The 15,097-nt window shown below is 38.7% G+C and overlaps 1 long non-coding RNA gene across 3 annotated transcripts; it reads left to right on the top strand.

The window, feature by feature from the left end:
* The first annotated feature begins 5 nt into the window (after window positions 1-5).
* Window positions 6-13,307, top strand: LOC131586905 (uncharacterized). Of its 3 annotated transcripts, none has more exons than XR_009279265.1 (5): window positions 6-187; window positions 741-783; window positions 1,528-1,603; window positions 2,988-3,123; window positions 3,466-3,491. It is a non-coding gene; the product is annotated as an uncharacterized LOC131586905 (long non-coding RNA). The 3 variants fall into 3 exon arrangements; XR_009279264.1 differs by lacking the exon at window positions 3,466-3,491 and adding an exon at window positions 13,132-13,307 and having other exon boundaries at window positions 7-187; XR_009279263.1 differs by having other exon boundaries at window positions 10-187; window positions 2,988-3,989.
* Window positions 13,308-15,097: the final 1,790 nt, after the last annotated feature.

The following is a 15,097-nucleotide window of genomic DNA, read 5'->3' as shown; positions in this document are numbered from 1 at the left end:
GAAGAAGAGGAGTGAGGAGGAGGAAGGCTTCGAGCTGGGCGTTGCTCTGGCAACGCCGCGGCCTTCGCCCCGTCATGGCCCGTGAGGGCCGGGGGGGCGCCTCCCCTCAGCCTCAAGCCCGCCAAAACGAGGGGGGAGGTTCCTGTTGCTTTTTATTGAAAGCCTCAATTAAAATTAATCTGGGAAGGTAATAATAAGGAAGGAGATGAAGGGATGTATATAAAAATATATGTGTACTGCGGTATCATTACTTGTCGGTAGCGATTAAGGGAGTCCTGCTGTCTGGAAATTGGCTTTGCCTCCCAGGAAACCTGAGGAAAGCGCTGCCCTAGTTAATGCTGCTGTAGCTCTTGGGAGATGCTTGGAATGAAATAGATACAGGTTTTCTTTTGAAATATGCTCTTGAATAAATTAGTTTGCGTCCAGAAATGGCATCTGTTTTCCCTGGCTCAGATATTTTTCTAGAAAAAGTGTTTAGGTATGCAGCTCACATGGAAAGTGGGACTAATATCTGAGCAGCTTTGAAAATTGGTGCTGTGTTGTTTTGAGTTAGAACAGAAATGCTGGTTTAATTCCAAAGTTTAAATACAACAATGCTGTGGGGTCAGTAACCCCTGGAGAGGGAGAGGATGGGCCCTTAGACACAGATCTTATGAAGTAAAAAACTGTGTTTGGAAGAGTTAAGTGGCCTGGTGTTCAGTGACACCCTCTGACAACAAAGCTTCTCTTTTATTTTCAAGGAAGTAGCTGAAAACACTGGCTGCATCTCTGTGTCTCTTGGAGGTAGGTTTTGAGAAGGCAATTTGGTCTACTTTTATGATGTTTTTGGAAACTTTGCTTAGAATTTCCTGATTGGAAAGTTCAGGTCACATATCCTCTGTGTTTCACTCAGGCTGTGGCTGATGGATTGGAAGAAACCTGAGCTGGTTATTACAGATATACTTAAGTATTAAAGACACCCACAGGCCTCCTGTTCCTATAGGCCCTCTGAACTCAGAAGACCTTTCTCATTTCTGTAATTTTTCAGTCTAATTATCCCAATACTGCTTCGGTTAGCACCAATGCAGATTTCAGATGCCTGGCAGAAAGCACTCAAAGAATTTCATGGCCGTGTCCCCATCCTTCCAAGGATAACACAAACCTGTTGTGTTTGGCTTCTGCTGTGCCATATTGTTCATTCTCCCACTCTTTGCTCAGTCAGTCACTCGCATCGTGTTTGGATTATGAAGGACAATCTGAAAAAAAATCATAATTTGCCTCTCAAATCAGGGAAAGCAATTATAAATCTTTTATTTTTAAATAGTGTTTTATGATTGGAAATTATGCATGCCTTCTGTACATCGCTTGGAAGGGTATAAATATAAAAGATTTGTTCAGCTGTTTCTTTTTTGTAATTATAAAATGCTTTAAAGTACAAATGTAGCTTTAAATCCACGTTGTTCTCAAACTGTTTCTCATTGCCACATGCACTGAAAATATGAACTTAATTCGTGGCAGCTTATTAATCAGTGGTGTTTGCTCATGCAGGTCACTTGCTGATTTATCTTCAATTCACAGCTCATTAGAAGGTGTGTAACTCTTCAGAGATGTTGTTATTTAACAGGTATGTTTTCCTACTGCCATTAATGACCTCTGGATTTAGTAACTCCTGACACAAGAGGGATTTGGGAGATTATTCACAGAAAATTGGAAGTCTTTTCCCATGGGCATTGGACACATTAGGTCATGGAATACTTGGTGGTAAATTTACCAGTCTGTATTTGGATTCTACTCCCAGGATGCCAATAAATTTCAGAGTTCCCAGGCACATTTTCAGGTGTTTATACACTCAGAAGTATCCCAGACTTTCTCATCCTCCCAGGAAGTGGTGGTGCCTTCTTAACTGGTGCAATCAGCACTTTGATCAGTGTGCACCTGCTTTTTCTGAGGTTGTTCAGTGCATGAAAACATTGGAACAAATTCTGATCCTTGTGGAACTCTGCCTGGGATGCCCTGGCAGCTCAGTATTTACCTCTGCAGCAACAGTTACTCCGTCCTAGAAGTTGCTGAGAGCTTGTTTTATAGGCAGAGAGCGTAGAAGAACATATTTTGTGTCCTGAAGGAGCTCTGCAGAAACCTGAGCAGGTTAAGGGATTACAATCTTCACCTTTTGTATCACCTTTTTTCATCAGAAGGAACTGGTGCTTTAAAATGAGGTTTGCATCTGTGGTGGAATTTAAAGGAGCTGATCTCAGATACATGGAAAGCAATTTTAGTTAATGATATGATAAAAAAAATGGGCTTTTTGGTAAGTCTGTAGAATAGCAGAATGTCCTGAATATTCAAAGGCTTTATTGGTTTGTCTTCATTTTACCCAAAATGCTGCTTGAGTATGGAAGGCTTCTGCAAAATTAAGAGGGTTTCGTTTAAACTGAAGGATTTGAAAGTCCTGCCAAGAGGCTGAAATAACCTTTAAAATTCGAATGTTTCCTGAGCTTGGAGTGCTCCATCTTTTAAAAACTGTCTCCTGCAACTCTACAAACCGTGAGTTCAGTTTATATTTCGAGCACGAGAAAACAGCTCCTGTGGTCCTGTATCTGAGACACTGAAGAATAAAGCCCAGTTCTGAAAACATTCCTGAGGTGATGGCTGAGTTTCACTGCTGAACTCTGATCCTCGAAGCTTTGTCAAGGAGACTCGCAAGGAATTTGAAGCAGATATTTTTGTATTGCAATGACATCACCCCGTTCCCTGAGGTTTCCAGAAATCTTACGAGCCCTCTGTGTACAGCAGCGTGTTCATTCCTGTGAAGTCATTCTAAACTGAGAGTAATTCCACTGCAGTGGTGTCATGTAATTGTTCTAAAGCTGCTGAATTAGATCCCGGAGCTTTTTTTTTTTAGGCAAAGATAAAGCCTTGAATGAGAATCAGCCAGCGGAGCCACAAAGGGCAGCTGTAGTTTTTGCTCCCTGCACAGGAGGGTGCTCAGCCTCTGTCTTTATCTGCAGGAAGGAGCGATTCCCGTGGTCATCAGAACCAGGCACAGAAGCTGTTTCCTGAACCGGGCTTTTCTTGTAGTGACACTGGAGGATCTGTTAAATCCAGTGACTCAAAAATTGTTCAGCTGTTCAAGAATTTCGAGAGGTGTGTTTTAATTGCTGCTGTTAGACCATTACGGAGGTATTTAGGTCAGAAGATGTAATGATCGTGACGTTGGTATTCTCTAATGGGTGTCCTTAAAGGTGCCGGAATTTCAATAGAATCTTTGAAGTTTCTAAAAATTAGGGGCTTTTCCCATTTAATTTGCTCATCTGAATGTGTGAATCCCCGTGTGAATCGTTCAATAGAACAGTGAATTCTCATGTGTGTAAACATGAGTGGATTTACCCGGAAGGAGTAGATGAGTTTGTTAATTTATATTCCATTTGTAGTACCTGCTAGTAGTTACATCCTTAATTATTCTGTATTTTCCTTGTTAAATCATAGAATACCCTGAGTTGGAAGGCATCCACTGAGATCATCAAAGTCCCACTCCTGGCCCTGCACAGGACAGCCCTAGCAATCCCACCATGTGTGCGATATACAGCAATATATTTAATGTTCCAAACCTAATTTAATCTTCTAACATAACTCACAAAATGGAATTTGACTTTCTGTTTACCTTTTTAGGGATGAAAGAGGGACGTCTTGGATGTTATTGTCTGGTCAGGTTTTAGTTAAGTGACTCTTCTGTCTGAAAGCAATTTGTCAAACCTGTGTGTTATACAATATTCCAGCCCTCTGGATGCACATCCAATTTTGTCACTGAGGAAAGACAGCTTTATTTTTAAAAAGCAGATGTCTGGAAAAAGAAATATCTCCTTTCAGACCTTTTGGAATTAATACAAACCCAGAAATGTAGTAGGCAAAATCTTGTTTGCTGTGGTGAAGGGGATTCGTCCCCTTAACGTCAGCACATAAATATTTGCTTCATTTCAGTCAATATTTACCTCACGGGTCAATAAAACTTGTTTTGCACTTCACAGAGTTAATATTTACTTGCTGTTTTTAGCTTGGTGACAATATTTAAAATTCTCTTAAGGGTATGGGGGGCTTTTCTTCTTATTTTCTAACAAAAGATTTTGTTTTAACAGAGGTGTGTTAGTTCACTAGGAAGTGTTATCCATGAGTCAGACCATGTTTGTAATGTAATTAGATTATCCAGATTATGTCTGTAACACTTTACAAGTATGAAAAGGATTTTTTTTTTTCTTGAAAGGGTCAAGTGACTAAATGTCTTACCAAATTCAAAAGTAATTGCTTGTGTCTGTAAAATTAGGCTGTAAAACTTAGGACACAGACACTAATTCAGAAGGTAAAGTGAAATTGAAGTACTCCTAACTCTGAAAATTATTTTTGTTTTGGAAACAATCATTAACCATTTTTCAGTTAGGTCAAAGCACAGTGGCCAGGCTTGTATGGTTTAGGAGGAAATGCAGAGATGAATTTTAGATCCTCATAGTTGACAAGACCACATTTGCAAACGTACAAGTTCATTTCCACAGAGGAACTTCCCCCATCTGCATTTCATATTTATATCACACCTGGCTGTGTGTTATTTCCAGTGGTTGAGGTTTATTAGAAGTTGATCCATTGCTTTCAACCTGCTCCAGCCTTTGTCTGCAGCCTGTGGGTGAGGGACAGGCCCAGCTCCTGTGTCTGCTCCAGGGAGATAACGGGGTGCTTGTTAAGCCACATGTGTTATCTCACTGCCATGTACCCTGGTCCTGCCTGCTGTACTTAACCCCAGTCCTTAACAGTTTGTTTACATTTCTGTCACAAAGCAAAACCAAACATCTCCAGTTCTGTCCCTCAGAATGGTGATTTTGTGATTAATACAATTAGAGTGAGGGTGAGGTTATTTAATTGAAATCTTCAGTTGAACTAAAATCTCTGAACTAAATCACAGCACACCCATATCCTTCAAACTGTCAAACAAAACATCTGTTTATGATAATGATTATCTTAATTGAAGAGTTCTAGCTTATGCCATGCTTTTCTTCATTAATAGAAAGAATTAATGAAACAATACTTAGAAAAGTACTTAACTATTTAACTAAGAACTACTTCTGAAGTGAAACACTGCTGAAGGGATATTGGAATTCATCTTAGACTCCTATATTAACTTCCTCCTGATGAACTTAACCAAGTTAACCATTTTTCAGCTTCCAGTGCTGCAGTAGAAATGTGCTTCCTTAAATCTGGTTTGCTTGCAGACAGAGTCTGACACACTGGATTTAGTACAGCTGCAGAATTAACATTCAAAACTCCCATGCTGCACAGTTTCCCCACGTGTTACATAAAAATGTTCTGCAGTTCCTCGCTCCAAGGCTCCTCTCTTAGGGGCTTTAGCTGCCTGTTTGCCTCCCCTTTGGTTACTGTCTTAATTTATACACAATCCAATTTTATACACTCACCTGAATTACTCTTCATTGTGAGATAAATATGGTAAATTGATAATTCTGCCTAATATTGACTTAACATTCGAGGTGTAACAGCTTCAGAACATATTTTGAAGGTATGTTGTGTTTCAGGTGATGGGAGGAAATGTTTCTTTGAACACCTGAGCTGTAGAGCTGCCATGGTTTGGATGTTGTTGAGTTTCAACATTTGAGCATCCATCTCTATCTTGTTTAATCCTTCAAGGCAGAGAATGGCTTAGATTCCATTCCCAAATTTTCAGGATTTTTCATCCAGAGACTGAATTTCATTCCAGAAGATTTTTGGAAAAGCAACTAATTTGACTTATGGAGTAGATGGATTTTAAAGTCCTGTGGTGGTAGGTAAATACCATCAGGAATATCCCTCTCCCTCCCTGGGTTTTCATGGCAAAAGCAGTTCTGTTACTTTTGTATTCTAAAGGAATATTTCCTAGCCTTTATTTTACAGAGTCCTTTTTAGCAACCAACTTAATTTTATCAGTTTTATCGGTTTTTCAGCCCAGACTTGGAAATCACTCCTTCCCTCTTTATCCTAATGGTCCTTCCCCTCCAGGAAAATCTCAGCTTTGATTCCTATGGAGTCAGCAGTGAAGGATAGATTGGGAGCAGTGTTAAATTCTTGCTGGTGCTGCTGCATCTCTTGACAGGAGAGCAGAGCCACAGAGGAGGAAATAGCATCAACATTCTTCATAAAGCAGAGAAAATAGGTGCAGGCAAATACTTTAAATTGAACTATAATGAAATTATTGTTTATGGCCCAGCTTCTCCCTTCCATCCAGAATCTGTCATTTAGGTGGTTGGGCCAGCAGGTGCAAACATAATTGAATTCAGGGAAATAAATAAGGAGGGAGGCTGGGGATTGTTTGCTAAAAAGAAGACATCTAGTTTACTAATTAGGAGGATTTATAGGATGCTGCACTTAAAAATGGATGATTATTGATAGATCATCTTAATCATGAGAGTTACTTTATAGTTTGAGTTTCTTCCAGCAATAACCAGGAACAACAGCCCTTCTGCTCTGGACACTGTTGTTTGCAGCTGAGAAGTTTCTGACAGGCTGAACAGAAACAGTGTTGTTAATTTAGAGAGGAGGTAGCAAAAATTATGGGTTACATCTGTCTTTGAATTAGTTACACAGAGGAAAGAAGTTGGAATTGTTTTTAATTATGAGAGCATAAGAAGTTATAGGACTGTAAGAAACTAAGATGGAAATTGCTTTTGATATTCTCATCTAAAGGTATTTTAATGGAAATCAGAGGTAGATATTAAACTAAAATATTAGTCAGTGGACACTGCTGAAGTGCAAGTTAAATATTTTTAAATTTCATTTATTTTAAATGCAGTAGTGCTGATAACACTGGCACTTAGGTCAATATCATTTCTCATTAAAGTTCTTTTAACACTCACAGCTTTATCAGTTACCAGCGAGCTCATCACAGCAGCCAGGTATGAATTACACATTTCCCATGCCTTTATCTAATTCATTTCTCCATCCTGCACTTCAATAATTTGAATCTGAAGTATATCAGGAAAACAGAGTTGTTTTCTTCTCCGTGGAGAACTCAAGCAGAACTATTCCTCACAAAGGGAAACAAACAGCCAGACTGAATTACCATGGAGGATGTTACAGCTGAGCTTGTAAATAATATTTTGAGAAACTTACATTTCCTTCTGAAAGGAAAGAACATTAAGGAATATTCTGAAAATATAGAGAGAGAATAATAGAAAAAAAAAACCAAACACAAAACCCTAAGATAAATTTGGCTCACCAGCCTTTTTGCCATTTCACGTCTGAGATTCATTTTTGAGATGTATCAGTTACATCAAGCTGAGGCCAGTTTAGTTTTATGTGCCTGGTAAAATGGAATGGATTCACAAGGATCTGGCCCATTCTCTTCTGTCACCTCATATTTCTGTTCCCATGTCTGTACATTCTTTTTTAACAGTATGGAGAAAAAGAAATGGAAGTTTCTAAGTGAATATTTTTACATTCAGTTACTCTGTAGAGCAACTTTCTGTTTTGTGTATTCCTCCAAATAATTCATCATGGTAAAATCCAATGCTGAAGTAAAAGAGTTAATTAAAATTTAGATTGGAAATTGAAATATCAAATGAATCTAATCTGAGGATTATGATTTCAGGTGTTCTTATGCCCAGCAACAAATAAATGAATATCCAAGGAGTGGAACAGCCACATGCACTCAGGATTGGGGCAAACACTCAGCAGGAGCTATGGAATAAGAGGATCCTTTAGCACAGAAATCTGCGCTTTGCTTTTGACAGGGCTGTTCTGAGAAGGGGTTTATGGTGCCCCAGGAGACTGGATTTTTCTGGATTTGGGAGGAACCAGTAGGTCTAGAGGTGTTTGGATGTATTTGCCATTCCTCAGTTGCCTCAGGAGGTACAAAACTTTGCTCCTACAACTCTTCTTTGGGTGCAGACTGACATGTCCCATGGAAATCCAGTTTAGTGTAAAAATTAGTTCAGTTTGCTTCTGATTTAATTGCAAAACCATTCAAACTTTGTGTGTTTTCTCTGTGAGTAATCCAAATTTAGATTTCACTGTTGGTGCTACCTGGTTTTCTTGTGTGTTTGTGTTTAATGCGGCTGAAAGTTATTATGTAAAATGGGTAAATTGGAGTCTTTAAAGGAGCTGCCAACTTGCATTTGCCTGAGTTACTTCAGCAGTGGAGAGGAGAGGAAGAATTCCAGACACGTCATCCTGATTTCACAAGTCTGCAGAGATCTCCAGAGTGGACTTACCCATCTGTGTGAGGTGGTAAATAGCTCTGTGCTTTTGTTCCTCACAAGTGCCTGCATATGTGTGCTCCAGCCGTGTAATCCATGTAATCCACGGATCCTCCTCTGTCTAGACAAACTGTTCATCCCCTTGTTGGGCACAGCAGAGTCCTCAAGGTTGGCAGAAATGGGCAGTTGCATTCAGAACCACCCTGAACCCCCTAGGTGCAGTGCAGGTGCAGGACTTTGTCTCTGACCTTCCCCCAAAACAGAAAAATTGGCATCTGAACCTGCCTCCTTCACCTTTCGGGGACAATACTTAACTCATGGTTAAAGTGTTCCTCCCTAAAACAGACACTTTTCTGTGTTCACTCACCCTGAAGTTATAAAAGATAGGAAGGAGAGGAAAATGGAAAGGGAGACTTTACTTGCTCTAACCTTGACTTCCAAAACAATGCTGGAGAAAGCCACCCTTGTGTCTGGCTTTCCAAACCAAGGCCAGCTGGGGACAATTCCTGTCATGGATGTTGTTCTCTGCTCTGACAGTGTTTGAGCCTTGTTGTTCACTTTTGTCCATGGCACGGTGGGAGAGCATTTCCCCTGCTCCAGAGTCCCTGTGGCATCTCCTCAGCACAAAAATTCACCTTTCAACTGGTCCTACAAATCAAAGCCTCCTTGTAGAGCAAAATCACATTCCCTTCATTGTTGTTTCACACTGTGTACCCATGAAGGGCCCTTCTGGACTCAGTTCTAAAGGGATAATTGTACTATTTAAATATTAAACATCAAAGTTCTTTTTTTTATTGTTAAACCAATATTAAAGTAGGACAAAGCTGATTTACAGTTTATGGCAGTGCATTCCAGAGTCGCTGGCGTTGCAGCTGATGTCCTGTTCCAGCAATATTGGCACTGCCAGGAGGCACAGAAATGGAGATTTTAATCAAAAAACTTTATTTGAGATCCACTTCAGTTAAATTATAAGTTAATCTTGCCTTGTGAACTTCCAGGCTGTTAAAAAGGGCAAATGGCTGCAGTGTCCTCTGAAACAATTCAAACCCCATTTTTCATCAGGAGATGATTCCACTGCCCTGGAATTGAAAATTTGGTGTCTTTTCCTCACAGATTGTTATTTAATCACTATATATTAGCTTTCATTGCCCTTTTGATATATTTAGGCTCATAAACTTCTCATTGACTAGATTGAATTTACCACGATGTTGTTACTTTTTATGAACAGAATGAATCAATAGCAGATCTGTTGGTTTGTCCTGAGTTGTTTATTTTAAGGGGTGTTTAAACTTCACTGAGAGAAAATGGAAGGGCTGATGCCCAGTCCTCCTCTTTAATACTCATTATTTGGTAACACTCTGGGTACAACCTGCCTCAACCAGCAAGTGCTGCACACATTAACCAGAGATCCAGGGCCAGTAATATTTTCTAACATTATTTGAAATGCAAAATATTTTGCAGTATTTCCAATTTATGGTGTTTAATACTTGCAAATTACTTTATTGTTGTAATAGAAAGCTTTTGTTTCATTACTAGGGAATATTCCAGAATAGGATTTTTTTTTTCACTGAAAATACTAACTCTGTCTTGAAAATGTCTGTCTGATATCTCCTGATATATATATAAATATAAATATACATTTATAAATGAGGAAATAGTAATTTATTTTCCTGTACTCCTCAAATGATCAAAGCAGCTGACTTCATGTATGGATTTGAAGCACAGTAATAAGAAATATCACTGGGTTCATTTTATCATTGAATTTTAGGGATATGGTTTCTTGCTTTTTTTTTTTTCTGTTTGCTTAATGATTAAAATCATCTATTAATCAAGTGCCACATAGACAAGTGCAAAACTGTGCCTAGTGGAACTTGGGAATTCTTACATCAGTGTAATCAGGTGATTACAGCCCAGACTTTGTGCTTGCTGGAGGGATTTTTTTGGATTCACTGTTGCCTCTATGGGCTTCCTCCTCCATTATTTATGCATCTTTATCATTGTATTAAGTGGTTAATTAAATCTGGTCAGGTTAACCTTTGTTGATGATTAGAAGTAGGCATCTCAGCCACTGGGAAGCAAATAATTTTGGGTGGAACATCTTGTTCTTGTTTGAATAATTATCTTTGTTTACATTCACACAGCCTTAATCGCTTGAACCAGACATTTTTGGGGAAAGAGGGGGAGCGCCTAGAGCAGGTTTTCAAATGTACAGAAGTTATAAAGGAGATACATTTCCCTTCCTTCTCCTCTAAGAACAAAATAGAGAAATAGCTTGAATTAATAACCCAGAATTCAAAGTATTCACAAAGAGCTGTAATTTGTTGTTAAATAACTTTTAAAAGCCAAACCTCCAGGCTGACCAGCTGAACTGAGTCCTGTTTCCTCAGTTAGGACTCTTCAGCAGTAGCATTGCAATATTTTGCTGGTGGAGTATTTGTCATTCTTTTCCAATTATTACTGTTATTATTTTACATTTCTATTTGTTGTTGTTCTGTGGTCTGTTCTTTTTTTGCGTGCTTATGAAAGCCTCTTGTCATTTTCCCTGTCCTTCCCCTTGGTTTGATATTTTCTGCCAACTCCTCTGCCCTAAAGCCTTTTCTTTCCTCTTTTTCTTTGTGCAATGGGATCTTACCTCCACAGAACCATTGCCTTTATTGCTCATGGTGGAGCAAATTTATCCCAGACAAATTCTCCAGGCGTTGTGGCTTCTGTCATCAAGGTGGGAAGGACCAGAAGCAGAGATGGCAAAGTGAACTCCTGGCAGAATTTCTGATTCTTCTTTGGAAGAACTCAACAGCTTAGTCAAAAGATGCTTATTCTGAAGATTATTTTATTTTGATAATGTAGTATTGTTTATCAACTGTTGCTTCTCAGGAACCAAACTGTGGGATCATAGGAGACCTGTAAGCTCATTGTGGTCCAGGAATTGGATAGTAGGAAATTAGAGAAGAGATAGAGTAAAAACACAAAAGATTTCTTGGTTCTACTATAAACCAATCATATATCAGTGTGGATACTTTCTGCCTCAAAAATAAGATGTTAAAACAGCAAAAGCTGTAGAGAAGGGCAAGAAATGCAATCAAAGATATGGCAGATGTGGGGAACATGAACTGTATTCCCATGTTCCTTCTGCAAAAAGCCTCCAAGTCATTTAAAGATGTAACTTTCTTTTATTCCTCTTCTGAATAAAATGGTCTTCTGTAAGTGATTTTATGATACATATAAATATTATGGTTATCAGTCTTCACTGTTAAAATAAGGCTTTTTTCTTTGGCAGGAGGAAGGCTATACATGCAAATTCAGATTCCTGATGCATTCCCACTAACTCTGCCCTTCTGTTCTGGCAGAATTAGGAAAAACTGTGGGTTTTGTATTTTATTTTATTTGTTTCTTTTTGTATCATGTGCTCTCTGATTCTCACTTATTTCTTATTTCATGTTCTTTTCTGTTTTTGTTTTTTTTTCTTTTTTGTTGCTACATCTGTGGCTGAATTTCTTCTTTTATTTGCTTACTTTGCCTTGAACTTTCTCTTAAATCCTCCTTTTCTTTTCAGCCAGACTTGAATAAATGCATTGAAGCATCATTTTTCTCTCCTTTCATTTCCACTTCCTTTCCCCTTCCACTTCCATATCTTTTCCCCTTTCTCCCCTAATATTATAATTTTCTCATTAGAATTTGTTGATGTTTTTCTTTCCCATGAACTTTCCTGTCCTTTTTTTGGTATTTTGTACTTTACTTCAAGGGAGACTCGACAAGGATTTGGGCCTTTTTTCCTTAATAGTGCAAAACTGGATAGAATCCACCTTAAAAATGTGTGGGACAAACTCTGTCCTAACTGTTCTGTGCCATGAGGATGACTGGGAGCAAATAAATTCCTGTTTAGCAAATTTAACTTCTCCTAAAAATTCAGGCTCCATCCTTGCAGCTGGAAACTGGATCATATAATGGGTTATTACAAGCCGTTAAAATTTGAGACCGAGGAGGGGGAATAGGCTGAAGTTATTCCATGGATTTTTCTGTTCTTTGTGGGAGGCTGTTAAAATAAAGCAACAGTATAAAAGATGAATTATATACAATTTAATGTAAAGCTGTTGGAAGCCATTAGGATATTTCTTCCTTGATTGTCTAACATTTGTGTACTTTTACAAACTTTTACATTTTTTGGTTCTTTCCGAACATTATGAAAATTGTACTGAGAGGAGTAAATTCATCTGCATAAAATTGACTGCAAAGAGCAATTAGTCCTTCATTAATATGCAAATTTGGTCCAGTGCAGATTCATCTGTATATGAGGCTTAAATATGCAAGTCAGTCTTGCTGTGCGAGAAGCCCAGATGCTTTTATTTACTTTGAAATTGAGGGATTTGGTTAATGATGTTGTTGACAGGAAAACTTGAATAAATTTGATGATCACCATCTTTCATATTAGACGAGGCCCATGGAAAAAAATTACCAAGTAAAATACCAATTTTATTTGGTAATTTCCTATTACCAATCTTGTAATAAAATGTAAGATAGAAAGTAATAGAGTTAGATTTCCTAATGTAGTTATCCTGAAACTTAAACTGTTCCCCAAAGATGGAGCCATTTTTCTTAAACTTTGTTTTTCCAGAGGGTAAAAACATCTCCATAAGCTGTATGAATAACACACTGCCTAGAGATTTAATATTGCAAAGTTGGTTCCATGACTTGCTTCAGTTGGTGAGAGGATATAAGCCTGGCAATGAAAAAGCAGGAGCTTTGGAAATGGTTCTTTGTCATCTTCCACCATTTATCTGTAGGTTCTTTCCAAGAATTAGTGTTGAGTCCTTTGCCCTGAACCTGTGGAACCGCCCTGGAATCTGTCTGAACACACAGCCAATGCTATTTGGATCACCTAAGCTCCTTATTAAACATTTTCCTAAATATCTTTAAATCTTTGCAGCCCTTGGTAATGATACTTTCTTCCTGCTGGCACCCACCATAGGCTGGCTCAGAGAAGCAGGGTGTTTCCTCACCAATGAATCCAAGCTGTGGTGTGTCTTGCCTCTCCTCTTTTCCTGCCCCATGGTTCCTTTGGCACATCCAGGATTCCCCTGCTTTTGTCCAGCATCCATCACTCAGCCAGATAGGGGAACACTTCCTTTCTGAATCAAGACATCAGTCTTGATTCACCTGCAAGATCCCACAAGTTCTTTCTCCTTGTGTTTCTTCCTTTTTCTTTCTCCGTAATTCCCTCAGGCCTAAATTTAGCTTTGGCTTAAGCAAAACTGGTCTTTGACTTCAATCCTGCCCATTTTTTCCTGGATCAAACCCAGTCTTCTGTCTTTCCTGAGTGAGGCATTGGCTCTTCCAAAGTAACAGAGAGATGTGGTTTAAATGGACTGAACTGGGTGGTAATTTATAAAGCTCTAGTTGTAACTACCTGAGGACAAGTTAATAGATGAGACCATTTGATTCCTCTGACTTCCTGGCACAGCTGTTTGGGATATAAATCCTCACAACAGTTGGTTTCCAAATCCTTAATGTGCTGCACTAGGCAAAAAGTTTCTACAATCATGTTCAGGAGAGAAAAAAATTCAACACCAAACCAAAATTGTTCATGTGGTCTTGCAGGTGAATCTAAAAGCAGGAAAATAAAGATGGAATTGAGTATTTGGGGGGAACAGAGGAGAGATCTGATAGTCTTGTAAAGCTCTGGTTATCCTACAAGGGAATCTGTGTTTTTTACCATCAGAATGAGGCACTGACAGTGTCAGAAGGGAGTTTATTTGCAGTACTTAATCATTTAGGAGGCGATAAATTGATTAAAAGGTGAAACCTTAAAACCACACCATCTGCTGAGACTTAAATAGCCTTTGCCTTTGAGAACACAGAATTGTTGGGCAGTTTCAGTATTTTTCAATGCCATCCACACCAATCTTGGCTTTCTGATACAGCTCCCAAAAGAAGGAAAATATTAATTTTGAAGTGTATAAACAACAGGCATCTCAGCACAACCTGAGGTTGTCTCCTATCAACTATGTAATCTTTATATTCTAGATTAATAAACACTTCAGCCTTGGAGTTTATTAGTCCAAAATATATTTATTACCTCATAAATTCAAACCCCCTCCAGTTACCATCTAATTAAACTGCAGCGCTGTGCATGCTATCTTTGGGGATGTATTAATAATGGAATTATCTTGTGAAACAGTAATTACATACTTTGTGCATTCTTTGCTACACTCTTTCTTCAGTGTCTGTGTGATGAGTGGGGCACACAGTGCTCCATTGTTTGGAGCTCCTCCAAACTCTCTGTGTATCCAAAGATAAGCAGATTTTTTTTTCCCTCTTAGTAGAAGAGGGAGAAAAGTTTGTGGATTTTTTGTACTCAGGAAGGACCAATACCACCAGCCTAGGAACAGTTATGAAACATGATTGTGCAAGTGATTTTAGCTTGTGTTTTCTCCTTACTCTTTGAGGAGATTACCCTCAGGAGTAAAACCTCCTTGCAGGATATGTTTTGTTCTTACTCCAGCTGCCTAAAGGTGAAGACAACCACTTTATCTGCAAGAGAATATTCATTTATGGGACTTATAGGTTTGAAAAAAGGAAAATGGGCTTAAAGCCTTCCTCAGGACAGAGATTTACTCACAGTTTTCTCCTGTGGTAAGTGTACTTGCTGTATTCTAATTTATAAATGTATTGACTCTGTGCTTTTACTTTATAAGGTTATCCCCATCTTCTACTCCGGATAATTGGTATTGACAAGAATTCTTTTGCTCATTTTTCCTCACTTACTGCAGAATTAGGTGTCTGAATGCTGCCTGGTGTTCCTTTCCCTGCATGGAAAGAGGCACAGGAGGCAACACCTTTTGCACATAACTTCCCTGGAGTTTTGAAGTGCCTTATCTCTAGTTCAAGTACAT

This window comes from Poecile atricapillus, chromosome 21 (genome assembly GCF_030490865.1).
Source record: "Poecile atricapillus isolate bPoeAtr1 chromosome 21, bPoeAtr1.hap1, whole genome shotgun sequence".
Classification (NCBI taxonomy): domain Eukaryota; kingdom Metazoa; phylum Chordata; class Aves; order Passeriformes; family Paridae; genus Poecile; species Poecile atricapillus.
This window is presented reverse-complemented; position numbering and strand designations above follow the sequence as displayed.